Consider the following 20,372-nt stretch of genomic DNA (forward strand, 5'->3'; position numbering starts at 1 on the left):
TTTGGAGCTTTTAGTTTTTTACCAGCTTGGGCAGAGCTGAATGCCTGTTTGGGAATGGAATCCAGGTTTTGTTATTTCCTTTTTAGCTGCGGTTGTTGATCATGGTGTGGATGATCTAAGGGAAAACTCTCACATAAGGAAATCCTGAGGTTACCCAGAATTTGTGAGCTCTCCAGACAACCTGCCTATTTAAACTTGTATGTTCTACAAAAGATGGCATATCTTCATTAGAGAAGACCAAGGGAAATTAAATTTGTTGCTGATTATCTGCCTGATATGAAATCTGGCAGAGAGCAATTCAATAGTTTTATTAAAAATCTCTTCCCAGGGGCACCTGAGTGGCTCAGTCATTAAGTGTCTGCCTTTGGCTCAGGGAGTGATCTCAGAGTCCTGGGATCGAGCCCCGCATCCGGCTCCCTGCTCCGCTGGAGCCTGCTTCTTCCTCTCCCACTCCCCCTGCTTGTGTTCCCTCTCTCACTGGCTGTCTCTCTGTCAAATAAATAAATAAAATCTTAAAAAAAAAAAATTTCTTCCGAGCCTCTTCTGCTCATCTTTCTCATCCATCTTCCCTCAGTCCAGTGATGAGCTAGCCAATAGGCAGTTGGGAACCAAGGTAAATGCCAGATCTCCATTAAAAGTGGGAGAAGATACCCCACCGCCAGCTGCCTTTCCCCAGTAGGTGCTGCAACAGCTGTCTGTTCTTCCTCCACCTGTAGGTACCCATGTCCCAAATGGGAAGCTCAAAAATAAAGGAGATCCCAGGTGCCACCATCCGTTAGCTTGCATATCACTTTGTGACTCTCTTTCTTTAGGTCCCCTTTTACCCAATCTCTGACTTATTCATACCGACACCTTCCCACCTGGAATCTGAAGGGATTACTTTGGAATCTTTTTCACTGGAGAGCACCGGATACACGTATGCTTACAATTTTTTTTTTCAGCTATTTTAGAAGGAATAGATTTGGTATTTTTGTGTAAGTACTCTAGTGACTTGTTCCTTGGTCCTGAGTTCTTACACTCTCGTTCCTTCTAATGTAGCCCTCTTATAACCTGCGTCTAATGCCTTTACCTACTGTTCATTAGAAACTCGGGGATGTGGGAATCTCGATTTCTACAGTGCAAAATGAACGGGAGTCTCTTTTTTAAAAGGGGATCAGATCAGAAATACCTTTTGTGCTACAGATAGTTAAGGTTTGGAAATTTTATGTGGAGCTTGAGTCTGAGAATTAGAAATTCAGGTTGAGAATTAATGGTTGAAAGATTCTGGAGTCCACTTTATGGAGTTCGCCAAAATATGTTGGTAGAATCAGGTAACTCATTACACAGGCAAAGGTGACTGACTGATCTAAATATTCTAGCCAAGATTGTCAAGAGTGACCAACTTGGCGGATGGTGACTACATTTATTGTGGTAAGCACTGGGTAATGTACAGAATTGTCAAATCTCCATATTATACACCTGAGGCTAACATAACATTGTATTGGTCAACTGATCTTCAATTAAAAAAGCAAATAACCAAAAAAAAAAAAAAAGATCTATTTCAAACAAAGTGGACAATTTGGAAAAAAGACCATTTTATGCCTCTAAGTATCTTCTTAAACCTTCTGTAATGATTGAGAATGATACGTAAATAATATCCATACCAATGTAAAGAGTTAAAGCCAGCAGGACTGAGAATCATTTTCATGGAGCAGTTCATAGTTTTCTTGCTATTTCTTATGACAAGGCATATTTTCTCATTTAATCATCACCACGTCCTTGTGATGAAGGCAATACTGTTACCTTATTTTATAGATAAAGAGACTGAGGCCAGAAAGTTTAGGTAAATTGTTCCAAAGTCACACACAGTGACCAAGACAATTCAGGTCAGCTGACTTCAGATATCAGCCTCCTTCCATACGTTTCAGTCTATATTTTGGTGAGTAAATGAGATAAAGACAAAAAAAAAAAAAAAAAAGCAACATATTCACGTTCAGAAGTTTTCCTTTCCCCCTGCCTTCTAGGAGGAAGTAAGCTTCTTGGATGGGTGGCTGCTTTTGTTCATGACATGTTGAATCCTGTCATGAGAAAGGAGTGGAACTGAGTGATGAGCTCCCTGGCAAGGGCAGAGAAGTCGTGGAGGGAAAGGAGGGCATTTGAGAAAGGGAAACAGGAAGGGGGATGACCACCAATGCAGGCTGAGGTTTGAGAGAGCATGTTTGGGCAGATGGGGAGTGTGGAACATGACCTGTGTAGTGTGTCTGTGCTCTGTGAGAGAGTACGAAGGGGATGGGGAAAGGCAGTCCGGAGAAGTTTTATTATTATCATGAATGGAATGCTCCCTTGGTGCCCTTCAAAGAAATTCCAGCAAAGGTTTTAATTTCTTTCCAGATTTCTTCAAAGACCAGTTTATTCTTTCTTTGGATTCATTATCTCTCTACAGCTTTATGTGTGTTATATGAGCTAAAAGCCCAAGGTGTTAATCTGGGTGTTCACTCTCCTGTGCAGGGGAAAAGGGTCAACAGTGTGTTTAGTCCAAGTTCAACAGGGTCAACCAGAACTTTCCTCTCATCTCAGCTCCGTTGGTGGAGGTCACAGATTGGCTTGAGGCAAAGACCCCCAGATTTGAATTCTGAGGGTCTTTACTTTGGAAGTTCCTATTTTCTTCTTCTTCTTCTCCTCCTTTTTTTTTTTTTTTTTTAAAGATTTTATTTGTTTAGAGAGAGAGCACCTGGGGGAGAGGCAGAGGGAGAGAGAGAGAACCTCTAGCAGACTCTCTGCTCAGTGCAGAGCCTGATGCAGGGCTCGATCCCACGTTCCTGAGATCATGACCTGAGCCGAAATCAAGAGTCAGATGCTTAACCGACTGAGCTGCCCAGGCGCCCCTCTATTTTCTTCTTAAACGCAGGTAATTCTTGGTGCTAATGTGATCCTCCCATGGTTACATAATGGTCACAAATATCAATTTGTTCACAAGAGGAGAAATAGCAAAGCTCTAAAGGGAGAATTTTTTGCAATTTCCCCCCATTTCATGGCTCGTGGTGAGGAAGCGTGGTGCTATGACTCACTTCCACTGGTGTCATAGTCTGGGCGGCAGTGCCGGGCATGGGTCGGGAACTGGGTATGGAAATGTGCTGCCTTAGCTGAACTGCTGACCTTGTCCCAAGAGAGGGTCTAGTGCGTCTCAGCCCAGTCACGGCGGGGAATGGGAAACTCTGAGGCCAAAGGTAGACTCTGGCATGTGACTTGTCTGGGGATTTGGGGCCTCGTTTTGCTGAGAATTGGGATTTTAACTGCTGGTTTCAAGGCTGTTAGTTCCCTGGAAGGACACTGATTAGTCACTAATGTCCAGAGTGCGCTGGCCTTGTGCTGAGCGAGCACCAGCTTGCAGTGTGAATGGGACTAGGAGAAGTACTTTACTTTCCTGTCCCTTGAGCTACTTCCTGCTACGACCTGAAGCAACGGCGCTCGCAGAGTGATGTACGTTGCTCTTTCCAAAATACTGTTCAGCGCTTGATTAATGCTGTCATTACAAATATTTGCGACTTGTAGATACGTCAGTCTCCTCCCCTTTGCTTGCCTATTTACTGGCAACTTCCTTGCCCCTGAGATGACTCTTTGGAAAGGAATCGTTCTCATTTGGATGAATAAATTTTGGCATGTGAGCTTTTAAAAAGTCAACCGCGTTATTTGATGGTCTCACCCGCGCTGTTCATTTTCGTACGAGATAGGACCGCTTGGGTTGCCAACAGCAGTTAAGAAGAGAAGTCACACTAGCTAAAGTAAAAATCACAGTTTAATGCTCCTGTGACTGAAAAGACCACAGATACATGAGTGAGGCTTGATTGTATCTCAGGGGCCCATCTCCAGCCACCTTTGATCTCAGCTCTGCCCTCCTCCCGGCTGGCCACAGTTTTGTCTGTGTTGGCAAGACGCCTGCCCGCAGAGAGCTGAGGTGGCTAAGTCGCTGGAGTGGCTTAAATAATTTGGAATTCATCCATTTGTTTCCTCATCTGTAAAATGGACGACTACCTCATCCACAGGGTGGTACGTGAATATTTCATGAGCTCCTGCAGGTGTGTGTGCCTCTGTGGCTCAGAGCGTGGGGTTTGGAGTCACATCTGGCTCCAGCACTTACTACGTGACTTGTGTACTTACAGTATGTGTATCATAGTGTTGTTGGGATTTAAAGGGAGAGCTTGTACATAAAACCTCTAATAGGGTGCTTGGCACACAGATCCACTCAGGAAATGGTAGCTATTATTTGAGTAGAATTTTGAAAGTGGCTACTAATGGTTTGAATGGAAAAGGTAAACTCAGGCAGAGGAAATGGCTGGAAAAGGTCACGGACAGTGATTCATAAAGGGGGCAATTTGGATTTGGACAGCAAGGGAAGCTTGGGTCGTGCCCAGGTACAGGCATGTGGCTCTTGCTGCTTGTATCAAAACTCAGATAAAAAGGCAGACGCCAGGAGATGGTCTAAGGAAGAACCCATCAGCCAACCAGGAGGTAGGCACCTTGGGAGGGTCCATCAATGACTTTGGAAGGATTCTTTTTGTAGAATTACAAATTACAGGGCCTAGCTTAGTGTTTTATACTCGATCAGTGTTTGCTGCATTGACTGGAATTGCCTTCGGAGTCAGAGACAGTCTTGTTGATATTTTCAATGGTGGAAAATCTTCCTTTTATCAGAGCGATTTCTGTAATTCAGAGCCAAATTTAATGAATAAGGGAGGGGGAACAAGCTGAGCAACTGTGATTCAGATTTTTTAAAACCCCAGCACACTAAACTAGCGTGATTATTTTCTCCCCTGACTTAAACTGGCTTTTTGAAAACTATGGTATGAGTAGTAAGTTGTAACACTTTAAAAAATCAGTTTCATAATTTCATCTTTTACATATAGAATATATTTAACCCAACAAATCGTGGAGCGCTTCTGCGTACTAGGCATGATATTAAGTCCTGGGGTCACAGAGATCAGTAGATGTTTCTCCTTGGGGACTCCATCATCTGGTGGGGAGAGACAGCAGCAGATCTGTCATCATAATGTGGTGAGATCAGACCTGTGGAGCTCTTTCAGATTCAAGTTCTGTGAGCAGTCATAGGCGGGGGGTATGGTTGAGGTGGGGCAGGGGTGCGGGGTCTGGGAAAATTGTCCAGTAGAGAGGACGCTTGAGCAGGATGTAGAGAATGCATGGGAGCCTACAGGAATAAGGAGGGTGTACAGGGCTGTGTGTGTGTGTGTGTGTGTATGTGTGTGTGTGTGTATTTCTGATAGAAATGCATGTGGGAAGGCTTGGAAGCCATGGTGTCAGCAGAATGTTCTGAGCAACAAGTAAGATCAAACAGATGAAATCCTTAAGGGCACTGCATTTTTGATGTCTAACTAGGGTTAGCCCTTGAAGAATCCTTCTAAGATGTCCAGGCTTCAAAGTCAGCAAATGAAAGGCAGTTGCAAGGCAGAAGCAGGTCCTGCCTGATGATCGCGGTTGACAGTGTCTTGACGATTTTACAGATGAGACACATGACACTTAGGGGGTTTAAGTAATTTGCCTAAAATCTCGTGGCTGGGAAGAAGTGGAAGTGGGATTCGAGTTGGAATCTGCCTCACTCTGAAGACCGTGCTTTCCTGTGAATGTAATTCACCCTTATCTGATGGCTCAAGACTTCACCTAGCTTTGGGCCCACCATTCCGAACATGAGATCGTCCTGTTCAGTTGGTAGCTAGAGATGGAGCGGCAGGTGTAGGGGCTGAGCATGTGGACTGATCACTGGCAGTGCCCACACCAGTAGTCCTCAGACTTCAGACTGCCCAAGAGTCCTCTGGGGAATTCCTCCAGTGGCTCCAGTTCTGAAGTCCCACTTCAAAGCGTCTGTCCTGTGATGAGGTACCTTGGGGGACCTTATCACAGGGACATGCAGATGGTACTGGGTTTACACTTTGATGGCCACCAGCCTGGATGAATGTCTATGTGAAGTTGGGTTTCTCTCTCCCTCCCTTCTTTCTTTTCTTCCCTTCTCTCCCTCTCCCTCCTCTCTTCCACCTTCCCTCCTTCTGCCCCTCCCTTTTTTCCTCCCTTCCTCCCTCCCTCCTTCTACCCCTCCCTCTCTGTCTCTCTCTCTCTCTCTCTCTCTCGCTCGTTTCCTTGCTTGCATCCTTCCTTTATTCCCTTTCTTCTGAGGCTTCTGTTCATTGGGATCCAGTGATGTGAGGAGATCACTCATATATACTACTTACTCTCTCTATGTGTGAATTCCTTCTTTATCCAAGCAGCATTTCTTCCTTGCAGGCAGGGATCCCACATTCTGCGTGCCTTTCACAGACACTTACACGTACACGGGTGCACTCCCAGGGTTAAAGCGTACACCAGGCACCTGATAACAGTGGCTCACCTTACAACTAGGCGTTTTGAAACCAGTATTTCAGCCAAGGAAGGCGCGCTCCGCGCTCAGCTGTTTGCCGTCGCTTTCCGCGTGCTCTCTGTGAACTGCCTGTGGGTGTCCCCGCTCCTCACACAGTCCTGGAGGGGCCCTGAACACAGACGTGTGTTTAGTGCGTCCTCTCCCATCCCAGTTCTCAGCATTTCCCGTGGGCTCTGGCCAAACCTCACTCCTTGGGCATCTCCAGACCTGTGCTTCCCTAGTCATGCTCACCTGCTTGGGTGCTTCTCTTGTCTTGCATTTTGAAAAAAGGAAATCCCATTTGAGTTGGCTTTGGATTCAGCTCTCTGTTGCAGCTGGCTTAATATCGGGGGTACCCCCCTTTCTGGTCATGGCATGTCAGAGCCACATGGATGGTCTGACCTTGTCCCCTTTGAGCACTTTTCTCCCCTGAGCCCTGGTGACAAGGGCCCAACATTCTAGGCAGAGCAGATTCCTCGCATGGTATCACACTAGTGATGGATTCCTGTCTGTCTCTCTGCTTTGGCCTGGGTGCCTGGATCCTGGAGTCAGGGATACCTGGGTTCAAATCTTGCTTGTGAACTGGGAGTGTGAACACACTTTAAAACCTCTTCAAGCCCGCATATTCTCATCCGTAAAATGAGGACCATAAGGTGGTTGTGAGGTTTTTGTTTTTTTTTTAAGATTTTATTTATTTATGTGACAGAGAGACAGCCAGCGAGAGAAGGAATACAGCAGGGGAGTGGGAGAGGAAGAAGCAGGCTCCCAGCTGAGGAGCCCGATGTGGGACTCGATCCCGGAACACGAGGATCACGTCCTGAGCCGAAGGCAGACGCTTAACGACTGTGCTACCCAGGCGCCCCAATGAGGTTTAAATCAAATGATGCTTGGGAGTGCCTGCTTTACGGGAAGCACTATGCAATGATTGTTATTGGTGATGATTTTTTATTGTCCCTTCATTTCCCCAATTAAAATTCTATCAATCTTGCAAGCCCAGCTGGAACTCTGCCTCATCCACAAAGCTTTTTTGTCCACCCAAGTCAGCAGGGGTCTCTGTCCTAAGTTCTTGTGATCACTCATGTCTAAGATTAATGCTTGATTGCCTTAAATATTTACTATTGTGTTACTATTGTACCAGGTCCTGATTGGTTTCATTCTTGGTCCCTGTTGTAGAGGGAAGTTCTTGAACACTGATAATAAAGACTATCTGTTTCTTTTCGCTTCTCCACTACCAGTTGTTATTAGCATTAGCTCTTCTTCCAGGTGTCGTGATTACGGATGTACAGATCCATACACTTAACATGAACTCATTTGGGATAAACTGAGATAAATTGGCAGCGTCTACACAGCAAATGACAACATCCTGGGGTCCATCATCAGCTAGCTTTGTGCAGCTGCTGCTCTTACTAGGTAAGGAGAAGGTCCTTGTTCAGGGAGAATTGCTTTCTAAGGCTCGAGTGTTACTGGTGAAAAACCTTGTTTTGACACCATCTCCTTCTAAAACTGGTGGTTCTCAGCCCTGGATGCACAGTAGAATCACTGCAGAACTTAAAAAACAGTACTGAAGCCCAGGCCCCATTCCAGACCAGTTAAATCCAGATATGTGGGGGGGGCAGGGGGGGAGCGGAGGGGGTGGGTGGTAGTGGTGCCCAGGTATAGTATTTTTAAAAAGCTTACCAGGTGGCTTTACGATGCCACCCAGGTTGGGAAGGGTGGAATTGCTCTAAAATCAGGCTCCCCAGTTCCTCTACCTGGTGAATGGGCTTCAGTTTTAATTATGTGCATTCGCCTGTTTTTCAGGGATGTTGGCTACAATTAACTTGTAGGAATTAGCTTTTAGGAGAACATGGATGGGTATCTTCAGGGTCCAAACCATGCCATGAAAGAGAGAACATGTATTATCTGAGAATGCCTTGCACCACCCTGCTCACGGACACTTGGCGTGCCTAGGAATAGAATTTTCCTTGCCCTAGGTCACTGGTGCCACAGCAGAGAACTGACAGGGCTCCCCAAGGGCCTAAAGTATTTATAACTCTTATAGTATTTCCGCAAGGTGAGCTTTGCTGCCAGAGGCCTGAATCGGGGCCGTTAAGAGTCACTAAGGTGGAGGAGTTGGACACAGCTGCTGCAGGCAACTGGGGAAATCGCTCTTGGCACTGAGAGAGAGGGGCTCAGGTGTCCTTGCCGGAGAACGGAAAGTGGGGAAGGCTGGGCAAGCAGACCACCCAGGCTTCCTCCTCTACTTTGTCTGAGATTTTTTTTTTTTTTAAAGATTTTATTTATTTATTTGACAGAGAGACAGCCAACCAGATAGGGAACACAAGCAGGGGGAGTGGGAGAGGAAGAAGCAGGCTTCCAGCGGAGGAGCCTGATGTGGGGCTCGATCCCATAACGCCGGGATCACGCCCTGAACCGAAGGCAGGTGCCCAACGACTGCGCTACCCAGGCGCCCCTGTCTGAGATGTTTTGCACAGGAATTAAGACCTCTTAAAAATAGTATTTTTTGAGGTATAATTTATTTACGATAAACTTTAAGTGTACAATCCAATGACTTTTAGTAAATTTCCAGGGCTGTGCAAGCATTATCACGATCCAGTTTTAGAATATGTCCATCACCCCCAAGAGATCCTGAGTTCCTGTTTGCAGTCAGTTCCTGTTCCAGCTAGGATCCAGGCAGCCGCAAAGCTGAATTCTACTTCTATAGTTTTGCCTTTTCTGGACATTTCATATGAATGGAGCCATACAACGTCTGCTCTTTTGTGTCTTGCTTTTTTTCACTTAACATAACATTTCTGAGGTTCATCCAACTTGTGGCCCATGTGGGTATTTTGTTCCTTTCTATTGCTAAATGGTGTTACATTGTGTGGATATGCTATGTTTTATTTATCCATACATCAGCTGACTGACGTTTGGATCGGTTCTACTCTTGGGCTGTTAGAAATAATGCTGCTATGAGCACTCATGTGCAAGCTTTTGTGTGGACATATGTTGTCATTACTCTTGAGGAAAGAGCTTGGAGTGGACTTCTTGGGTTGTATGGTAAATTTACGTTTAGCTTTTTTTTTTTTTTTTTTTAAGATTTTATTTATTCATTTGACAGAGAGCTAGAGAGCACAAGCGGGGGAGTGGTAGGCGGAAGGGGAGAGGGAAAACCAGGCTCCCTGCTGAGCAGAAAGCCCCAACATGGGGCTCCATCCCAGAACCCTGGGATCATGACCTGAGCCCAAGACAGACGCTTAACGGACTGAGCCACCCAGGCGCCCCTTATGTTTAGCTTTTTAAGAAACTGCCAAATTGTTTTCGAAAGTGGCTGCACCATTGTACATTTCCAGCAGAAATTTACGAAGGTTCTAGTTTCCCCCCCCATCCTCACCAACATTTGTTACTATCTGTCTTTTTGATTCCAAGGAGTGTGATGTGGTTTTAAGTCCACTTTGTCAATTTTTTCTTTTTTGAATCATGCTTTTGGTGTCTTATCTACTCAAGGTCACAAAGATTTTCCTCTAGATTTTAGACATCTTAGATTTTCTCCTAATTCTTTTATAGTTTGAGCTCTTACATCTAGGCTTTAGTTAATTTTGAGTTAATTTTTAGGTATGGCGTGAGTAGGAATATAAATTAATTTTTTTTGCATGTGGATATCCAGTTGTTCCAGCACTGTATTTTAAAAAGATTATCCTTTCCCCTTTGAATTGCCGTGGTACATTTGTTGAAAATCAATTGACCATAAGTATAAGGGATTATTTCTGGACTCTCAATTTTATTGCATTGATGTATATGTTTATCTTTATGGTCAGTACCACACTGGCTTGATTACTGTAGCTTTATGATGAGTTTTGCACTTAGGAAGTATAAGTCCTCCGACTGTGTTCCAAATTGTTTTGGCTGCTCTAGGTTCTTTGCATTTCTATGCAAATAGCAGGATCAGCTTGTCAATGTCTGCAAAAAGCCTGCTGGGATTTTTTTGTGTTGTTGAATTTATTGATCAATTCGGATGTCAATGACCACCTCAACAATATAGAGCTTTCCAATTCATGAATACAGAATGTTTCTCCACTTATTTAGACTCCTTTAATTTCTCAGCAACGATTTGTAGTTTTTGGTGTACAAGCCTTTTAATCAATACTTTTTTTTTGAGAGTTTGTGTGGTCCTGATAGGAAAATGTGTTTTGTTGTTGTTTTCTTTTTTTTTTTCTTTTTTCTCAGAGGTCTCACTGAAACCATGGAGAGAGACACACAGGTTAGCACCCAGGAGCAGGAGGTGGTGCCGTGAATGGGAAAGGCACTAGACAGGCACGAGGAGGACCAGCTCTGATTTTCGGCAAGCCACTTCACCTTTCAGTTTGCTGATCTCTAAAATGAGTATAATGTAATTTATTTTGCTTCAAGTTTGTAGGGTTAGAGGTAACGTGTGGAAGAGCTTAGAAAAATGTTATAGTGGGTGTTCACTGGTGTCAGACACTGTTGGTGCCTGTGATGATGATGATGATGATGATGATGGTGATAATGACGATGGTGATGGTGGTGATGATGATGGTGGTGATGATACAGTGTTGTGTGTGCCATCATGGGGGATAAGAAGCACTGATGGAAGATGCTGCTTTTAGGGCTTTCATCCGGGCCGCTGAGTTTCTTTGCAGCTCAAGGCAGAGGCCAGGGATCCACAGTGGAGAGGTGAATAGTCCATCTCATTTGATCTCCAGACAACTCACTGAATTAGCTTTTCTCATCTACGTTTTACACCAAGGAAACTGATGTTTGGAGAGATAAAGTCAAGGTTCCAATGTCACAAGCTAGTAAGAGGCAGAGCAGGATTTAAAGCCAGACTTTTCTAACTTCAAAGCCTCTGCTTTTCCACTACACGTCACCACCTTCACTGATCGACAAGGCAACGATAAATTCCGGGCAGAGCATAAAACTCCTCAAAGGACAAATGGATGCTCTTAAGTGATTAATAGATCTTGCTTATCTTTTGTATTTAACACGTTAAAGGTTTAATTTTGTCTCAAGATTCAGGAAGGCAGATGTGGTTTCCATCACCAAGGATTAGATGGGAAAACCAAGCTGAATTCATGGGGGTTGATCATAGTGAGCTTTTAAAAAGAAAATCACCCTGGGTTACATGGCTGTAGAGACCAAGATGAAAGGCAACCTTTGTTCCCAATTTTTAGTGTGATCTGACTGGATCCCTGAGTTGCACCTTACAACCTCCATGTTCCGAGCTGCAGTAGCATTGGTGAGAGAGAGGTGGAGCTCGTGGCAACGTGAGATTTCAGATCCTGGGCTGCCGAGGTCCTCCTGCTGCGTCCTTCCCCTGGGCTTGCTCAACAACAGCACAACTACCCACAGATGTGAGTAGAGCTGAGCCTGCAGTGGTGGCTCACCCACTTTTCCCTTGCTTCCCATGCAGGAGATCGGGGTCTGATTTCTAGCAAACGCTTTCATATGGCAATATGGAGAGTGCATCGGCTTTTGGAATCAGATGAATTTTTTGTTCCATTTCCACTCTTTGCTAGTTTTGTAATCGTGGGAATGTACTTAGCTTATCTGAGCCTCAGTTTGTTCATGTAAAATCATGCAAATAATTGTTGTGAGGATTAAAACGACAATTAGCACCAGGTGTGTAATATGTCCTAGACACAGTACCTTTGCTTCTTTCTACAGGAGTTAAAAATAATTCATTTAGTTTTAAAGAATTCTCACTCTGGACAAGTGGCTTAGTCATCGTTTGCTGCACTCACAAATAGCCCCCAAAGCTCGGTGGTTAAAAATCACATACATCATTTCTAGCTCGTGGTATCAGAGGGCTGAATTAACCATGCCTTTGTTGGGCTCCGCTGGGTTGGGTTCTGCTCTTTGTACCCTCTCATTTCAGGATCCTAGTTGGAGAGACACGCTGTTCTCACAGTGGAGGACAGAAACTCAAGAGAGCAGGAGCCAATCTATTAAGCATATTTTAAGTTTCTGCTTGGACACGGCACATATCACATCTGCCCACATCCGTTGCCATATGGCCAAGCCCAAAGTCAGCTGGTGGGGAAGGATAGTCTACCTAAAGGGAAGCGTGCTGTGGGCTCTATGAATGAATAAACAATCTACCTTAACAAGTAAGAATTTTGATAGAGGCAGTCCTTGGTAAGCCAAGAAATAATCATTATATACATGGACTAGTTGAGTTTCTTTATTTTTAATCGTTCCCTTTGGCTGTGGCAATTTGCTTTTTCAGGTTTTCTTTTTAAAAGCAGAACTGATGAAAGACAATTTGTCAGAGTCTGAGAAGAGATTTTCCTGTTTTTCTTCCTTCTTATTCTTCTCAGTCACTTGCTGATTCATCCTTTTTTTTTTTTTTTTAAAATACTCATTTGCATGTTGGCTTGCTTAGGCCTCTCTTCTCCTTGTATACTCTTTTCTCCAGGTGATCTCATACATAACTGTGGCTTTAGCTGACTATGCGTGGAGGAACCCATCTCAACGTTCACAACTCTGGTGCCTGGAGCAGCACGCTGATAGCGCCCGCTACCGCCTGGCATCTCTACTGTGGTGCCATATAAATCTCAATATAATGAAAGCCAGCTCTGGTCGCTCTAAGTATCCCTCTAGGACCAGACCATCCAGCCAACTGTGTACACAAAGACCTAGAATTCATCCTTGCCACCTCCTTTCCTCCCTCCCTCTCTTATCCAGTCCTTTGCAAGTTCCCTTGCCTTTACCTCTTCAGGGCCTCTCTGATCTGCCACTTCTCTCCATCCCCACTGCCGCCACCACCAAACCATGATCCTCCTTCGCCTGGACTCTCTCCCCCAGCTGTCCCCCTATATCCTAGTGTTCCCCTTCTAATTTGTTTTCTGCATAGCTGTAGCCAGAGTCTTTTTTTTTTTTTTGAGAGAGAGAGAGAGTGTGAGGCTGGGGGAAAGGGGAGGGGCAGAGGGACAGGGAGAGAGAGGATCTTAACCAGCCTCCACGCCCAGCATGGAGCCCTGCCTGGGACTTGATCTCATGACCCTGAGATCCTGACCTGAGCTGAAACCAAGAGTCCGATGCTTAACCCGACTGAGCCGCCCAGGTGCCCCCCTACCAGAGTCATTTTTTAAAAGATTCACACCTGATCATATCTCCCTTTGGCTTAAAGCTCTTCAATGACTTTCCATAATTTTTAGGATAAATATAAGAACTGTTTCCATCGCTCTCAGGATCCTGCATGATCTGGCTTTTTTCTGCCTCTCGCATTTTATTTCGCAACACGCTTCTCCTGTCTATACTGTAGCTACAGTGTTCTCCCCTTGCCGATCCTTCCGTGTGTCATGCCCTTACCTCTCTTGGGGACTTTGCACATGTTTTCCTCTGTTTGACATGTTCTTACCTTGCCCTGCATCCTTGAAATCCCAGCTCTGGTGTTTCCTCCTTGCTGAAGCACCCCCTGGCATCTCCAGGCCGAGAGATTTGTTTTCTCTTCTAGGAGCTACAGCTCATGTATCTTTATGTGCGTAGGATGTATCTTGTAATGTTCTTGTTTGCTTGGGTGACTCTCCACCCGTGTTTCAAGGTCTGAGGGCAGAGTTCTGTCTCATTCTCCAAACATTTTTTTTTCCTTTTGAGCTTAAATAAAACAGTGCAAAAGCCCTTCATAAGGGCTAGAGAAATCAAAATTCACTGCTCGTAGAGCTCTTTTGCACTAAAATGCATAATCATAAACGTCAAAATTTGGAGGTGGAAGGGATGGCTCTTGTCCATGGCATTTATTTTTATGAATGACAAAATTGAAGTCTCAAGGGGTGAAATGACTTGTGTAAGGTCAAGCAGCTGATAGGTGTCCGGTAACGTTAGTCGTCTGAGTCCCATCTGAAGGGGAAAGGTTTCCCTTACCGGGGCTGCTAAAAGGACTCATCCTTTCCCCGAAGTTACCGTTTTTCAAAGGCTTACTTTGTGCCAGGGATTGTATTAGGTTCTAATAATCTCTAAAGCTTAGGACTACACACTGAGTTCAATCGCGGTTTTAACTGGAGGGGAAATGAGAAAGACAGATTGTGATGTGCTCAGGGTCCGTGCAGCTCCTGTGTAGATAACACTGATCATTATGGTGATTTCTTTTTACTTGGTGTTTGTTGGGTGGGGGTGAGGGGTTGAGACGAGAGCAGCCCGAGTGGGTTTTCACTGGAAACTGATAATCCCAAAGAAGCTTCCTAGTAGCAGACTTGTAAGGTGTCAGGGTTTCCCTATAAAGTGGTTCCCGTATGAGCTTCAGTGAGGCTGCAGATCAGAGAGGTTTACAGAGCTCCCACTGTGCGGAGCCCACACTGGGCCAAGGTCAGCGAGGTGAAGAAGAACTAGAAGGCATGGACTGCATCTGAGGGAGACCAGATCAAAGGATCAGGCCTGTTCTGATCCAGTGTGCTTATTGGGAATGAGTCCACAGTGGCCTCAGTGAGTACAGGGACTGGCAGCCTAGTCGACCCCAAGTCATTTACCAGACTGTATTGTTCTTAAGTGTTAATCTCTTGGCCTAAACAATTGGTCTGCTTAAGAAACCAGTTAGCCTGCACCCTTTCCTAATCTGCTCCTTGTCAAACACCCAGCATTGCCTTCAGATCGCCCCACATTCCCACTGGGTCCCGCCTCACCCCTCAGCAAGATCAGGACTGTAGTTGCTGGAGCAGATTGCCAGCGTGCTGTCTCCACCGTCTGGCTGCTTGCAAAGAACAGATAATCCTTTTAAAGTCTTAATAGTAATAGATGATTTGTTTGCCCTTATTTTCTAACATTAGCTTTTAGACAGCCTGTGTCAAGTCCACAGGTTTTGAATTTGAATCGTAGAGACAAACAGCAGTTAGCAACAGGAAAGAGCTGACGGCAGAATCATGCAAAATCAAGTCTGGGAGAATTAATTTGGTCAATTTCCCTAACATCGACATCTTCTTTGTGCAGAGAAGCAGACTAAATTGGTAGGGAACATACAAAACATGGCATCAAAAAGACCCGCTGCTGGCACTAGGCAGATGAAACAGGGCAACTGCTAAGCTTTTTAAAACCTTAGTTTTTGTGTCCATACAATGGGCCAGTGAGTAACATCTTTGAAGGCTGTGGAAAGGCTTTGTGAGTTGCAAGTCCTTCTACAGTATAAGGTACTGTTCAGGGTGGATCCCAGTCCCCTCCTCCTCGCGGCAGGGCCTGCTTCTGAGGAAACTGACCAGCTGGGAGAGTTGTATGCATTGTCACTAATGAAGTATCCTCAGCTCCGTTGCCACCTTGAAATCTGACAGAGGGCTGCTGTGCAGACGGAGCAGAGGGTCCTTCCCAGAGCCGGGGCTTTGCTTGCTTCTTCAGGCAGGGAGGGCTGCTCCCAACAGATGCACCGATTGGCAGAAGGGAGGGGGACCGGACATTGCTTTCCTGTCACCTCCCTGTGTTCATCTCAGGTATACAAGCTTAGATGACACACACTCCTCAACAAATGGCACCTTCTCATCGTTTTCCCATGCTAGGCCCCTCCCTTATTTATCTTTTGTATATTTGTTTATTTATTATTTAAATTCAACTAGCCAAGGTATAGTACATCATTAGTTTTTGATATAATGTTCAATGATTCTTTTTTTTTTTTTAATAAAGATTTTATTTATTTATTTGTCAGAGAGAGAAAGAGCCCAAGCAGGGGGAGCGGCAGGCAGAGGGAGAAGCAGGCTCCCCACTCAGCAAGGAGCCCGATGTGGGACTCGATCCCAGAACCCTGGGATCATGACCTGGGCTGAAGGCAAATGCCCAACCAGCTGAGCCACCCAGGTGTCCCTGTTCAATGATTCTTCAGTTGCGTATAACACCCAGTGCTCAGGCCCTCCTCAGTGCCCGTCCCTTTTTAAACGTAATGCTGTTTACCCTCATGCTCACTCACCGTTCAGTGGATGACACCCATGGACTGTGTTTAAAAGTGCATTTGACTTGTGCGTAAGTGGTATAGTGCTGTAATCATTCAAATTGTCAACAAAAATTTCTTAAGTGCCTCTTTTAAGGCTCTGTTCTAGGCCTTAGGAGGCATCTATGAGCCAAACAGGCAAAAAATCGTGCTCACATTCTCGTGGTGAAGGTGGGAGTAGGGAGATAGTACTTACTACTTTTCACTTATTACACTGATCATTATCTAAGGGAGACATTTAGCAGAGTAAGGGGACCGAGTGTGTGTGTGTGTGTGTGTGTGTGTGTGTGTGTGTGTGTGTGTAGGGAGGGGAGGGGGATTTTGAGGACTTGTCATTCCAGGCAGAAGGAACAGCCAATGCAAAGGTCCTGTTGCAGCATCACTGCCCTGTGTGCATTAACAACAGCGGGGCGGCTGGTGAGGCTGGGCCAGAGTGAGCACTGGGGATGGGGCTGGAAGAGGATGTCAGGGAGGTAAAGGGAGTGGGGGTTGGGAGGGAGAGCATCTAGGGCCTTGTGGGACACTGTAAGGATTTGTGTGCTCTCAGGGTTTTGAGTATTATAGAGGGTTCCCCCCCCTTTTTTTTTTCACTCAGCATTGCTTTTAAGATCCATCCATGTTGCCATATGCACATCTAGTCAGTTGCTTGTAACTATTCTGTAGCATTCTATAAATTTTACCTGCTCATTCATCTAGCCTGCTGCACTGGGTGTCGTCATGTGGGTTCCATTATGGACCTATGTGATGGTTTCTGTGGGAGACGCATGTGGGCCTGAGCAGACTTGCTAGGTCATAGGGAAGCACACACCTAATTTGACGTAAGTGGTTCCAGGCTGCTCTCCGGGCTGGCTGTGCCCGTGTACGCTCCTTCGGCAGCATACCAGGGTCCCCAAGGCCCCACATCCCTGCCAAGTGAGACGCGACCCAGCTTTCCGTTTTTTTGCCAATCTAATAATAAGTATAAAGTGACACCTATTGTTTTCATGTGCATTTCTCTGATTACAGTGAGCATGACCACCTCTTTATAGGCTTGTTCATTTTTGGGGGGTTTCTTCTTTTATAAGTTGCCTGTTCATATTCTTGGCCAATTTTTCTATTGGGGTTCTTTCTTGGTTTTTTGTTTGTTTGATTTCTAGGAGTTCTCTTAGATTCTGGATGTCATCTGCAGTTGTTTCAGGAGGTTAGATTTGAGGTAACCTTTGGTAATCTTGTCTAACCACCCCATGTTATGGCTGGGGAAACTGAGACCCAACCCATGAAATGACTTCTTAAAATCATACACATAGTGGAAAAGCTGAGACTAGAGTTCAGTACTTTTCACCCCATGTTGCGTGAAATGGAGGTTCCTTTACGAGGCAGCAATGATGGGAACGGTGGGCAGGAAGTGTTGGGTGTTGCAGGCAATAGGGCCACTTACCCTGACTGTTGGTGGGGCCAGCTCTGGATCCAAGAGGCCCCTGATCTGATGACCTTTTCCTCCTTTCCATTCATACCGTCACTACTTTATTTTAGGACCCTATCTCCTCGTGCGTGACCAGTGACTCTCAAATTTTAGTGTATGCAAGATTCACCGGGAGAAGACAGTGTAATGCAGATTGATCCCCCTCCTGAGGCTAGAGAAGCGCTGAGTGATCCTTAGGACCCTAATGCAGGTGGCCCATGGGCCTCATTGTGTGAATACCCTGCACCAAACAGTTCCCTCAGCTGCCCGATTGAGCTTCTGTCTCCATCCCATTTGTCTTCTGGGTCGCCAAACAGAGCGACGATCATTCCAGAACGGATCTCTCTCTCACACCTCCAGGCTTTCACCCTCACCACCCATCTGAAGTGCTCTGTCCTTTGGGAAATTCTATGACTTTTCAAGAGCTAGGCCAACCATGGTCTCCCTTAGAAAGCCCCCTCTGATTCTTCTGGGAATCAAGTTCAGGGGCACGGCGTGAATGAAGACATGCGGCAGGGATGAGGCACAGCTCCCTCCCCAGCATGGGGCGCTTCGAAATCCTGGTGGACACCCCTCTGTATAAAGGGGTCAGAGACAGCCCCGGAAGGTAGCAACACCCTGCACCAGTCTTTTCTTTTGAAAGAAGCAGCCATTTTTATCAAATATACAGGCATATAGTTTATTTAAAGAGTACTACTTCTACAAAATTTGTTGCAGAAAATGGCAGGCTTCCATCCATTTTCCCTGGGTTTTTTTCCTCCCTGGAGGCAGACACTTGAAACTCTTTTGGCTGATTTTTGTTTTGTTTTGTTTTGATATCACTAAAGAATATGGTTATGTTGGTCCTATTTGATTTTTTTAGTTTTAGGCCTTGTCTATTGACTTCCCATTGCAGAGAGAATAAGGATTTAATTTTCCGTGCTTCCCCTGTACACGCAGGCCCCTGCCCCCCCCCCCGCCCCCCATTCTATTGCTTGGCCGGTTACAAAACCCAGTATGCCACGCGGTTCTCCCTGCCTCTGTGCCTGGGGCCCCCAGCCACCTGGCTGTCCACGTCAGAAATTTGGGCTCCTTCCCTAATTCCTTCCTCTTTCTCCTAATCTTCCATTCACTCTTCCCCTCACCTCCCATGTGCAGTCACTCGGGGAATTCTGTCAACTCTCTCTCTGACAAAACTCTTACGTTCATCCGCTTCTCTGTTCCCTGCCTCGGTCCCTGCGCTGTCACCCTTATGGCTTGCTCCAGATACTGTAATTATGCTGGCCTCCTTGCTTCATCCCTCCCTCTGCTTGCTTCTTCACCTTACAGCCAGACCGAGCTCCCTAACATGCAAATTAGACCACAGGGTTCTTGTGCTTAAAACTTCGAGTGCACCTCAGGGCCACAGGGGAACTTTCAAATTCCTGAGCATGGTGGGGTTGACACAGAACGTAGTTTACCGTGGCGTCGTGTCTTCCTGGCACACAGGCTACAATTGCTTGCCATGAAGGTTGGGGCCATGTGACATGTGAGGGGAAGTGACGTGTCATTTCCAGGCCCAGGAAGTTAAGAGCTGTGGGCCAGTATACGTCTCCTTTCTTCTGCAGGGGCCTCCCAGGCCCACGTTCTAGAAGCTGTAGTTACAGGATGGAGGACGGCTGACCTACCTGCATCAGACTTTATCTGAGTGAGAAATAGGTGTTTGTTGTGCTAAGCCAATGAGGCCTTGGCATTGTCTGTCATTGTCGCATAGCCTGTTGTGACCTGGAGTAGCACAAGGGATGTACAAGGCCTTCCAGGGTCTGGCCTTGCTTCTCCCACTGCTATTAGTTCTCCTCTCCTTTCCTTGGACTCTGTAATCAGCCACAACATGCCAGGATCTTTCCTGATTCCAGGCTTTGCCCACGCTGTTCTTGTTGCTTAGAATGTCTTCTCAGTACTCAGGCCTCTGCCATGTTGCCTGGCTGGTCCCAATTCAACCTTCAAGCCATAGTTTACATGTCTCTTCCTCTAGGGAGCTTTCAACTTCTGGGTGAGGTGCCCCTCCTGTGTCCCTTAGCACCTCGTGCCTACCCTTCACTTCCCCCTCCGTCCTGCCCTTTGACTTGTGTCTCTGCCAAGCCAGACCGCTCGCTCTCTGGGCCTGTTCTCTGTGGTGTGCTTAGGGCCAGTCCCGGGAGGTGCTCCGTTCATTTATTTTTGTGGGAAGATCCAGGCGATTTTAGAGGACAAGTTATTGTGAAAAACTGCAGTTTAGATTTCTTTTGCCAAGGCTTTCTTGGTAATTTAAATTCCTGAGAGACCGTGTTGGTTGGTCACTGGGGGAAAGACTCTATAGTCAGACGCAGCTGGCCTGACGTCTGGTCTTACTAGCTGTGTAACGTTGAGCAAGTTACTTAACCTCTGAAGGTTCAATTTCATTATCTAAGGGGAAGGAGAATAATAATAGTACCCACTGCATAGGATGATTGCAGCCATGAAATGAGTTGATATATATGGGTTTGCCCAATAAATGTTAGACATATTGTTAACCTAAATGCAAAGGTGGGATTAGATCCTGGAATAGAAAAAGGGGAAAAACCGGTGACACCCAAATGAAGTCTGGAGTTAAATCATGGTGCTCCAGTTTTGGAATTTCTTAGTTTTGGCAGATGAACCCCTGGAGT

The 20,372-nt window shown here is 45.7% G+C and overlaps 1 long non-coding RNA gene across 1 annotated transcript in view; it reads left to right on the plus strand.

Annotated features, from left to right (window-relative positions):
• The window catches only part of LOC113268691 (uncharacterized), a 62,249-nt gene that overhangs the window by 9,591 nt on the left and 32,286 nt on the right, over positions 1-20,372 (plus strand). Inside the window, exons 2-4 of the long non-coding RNA XR_003321231.4 lie at positions 7,646-7,792; positions 10,589-10,751; positions 11,554-11,733. This is a non-coding gene — a long non-coding RNA (uncharacterized LOC113268691). The remainder of the gene's footprint in view (positions 1-7,645; positions 7,793-10,588; positions 10,752-11,553; positions 11,734-20,372) is intronic.

The sequence above is a fragment of the Ursus arctos genome, unplaced genomic scaffold (genome assembly GCF_023065955.2).
Source record: "Ursus arctos isolate Adak ecotype North America unplaced genomic scaffold, UrsArc2.0 scaffold_2, whole genome shotgun sequence".
NCBI lineage: Eukaryota > Metazoa > Chordata > Mammalia > Carnivora > Ursidae > Ursus > Ursus arctos.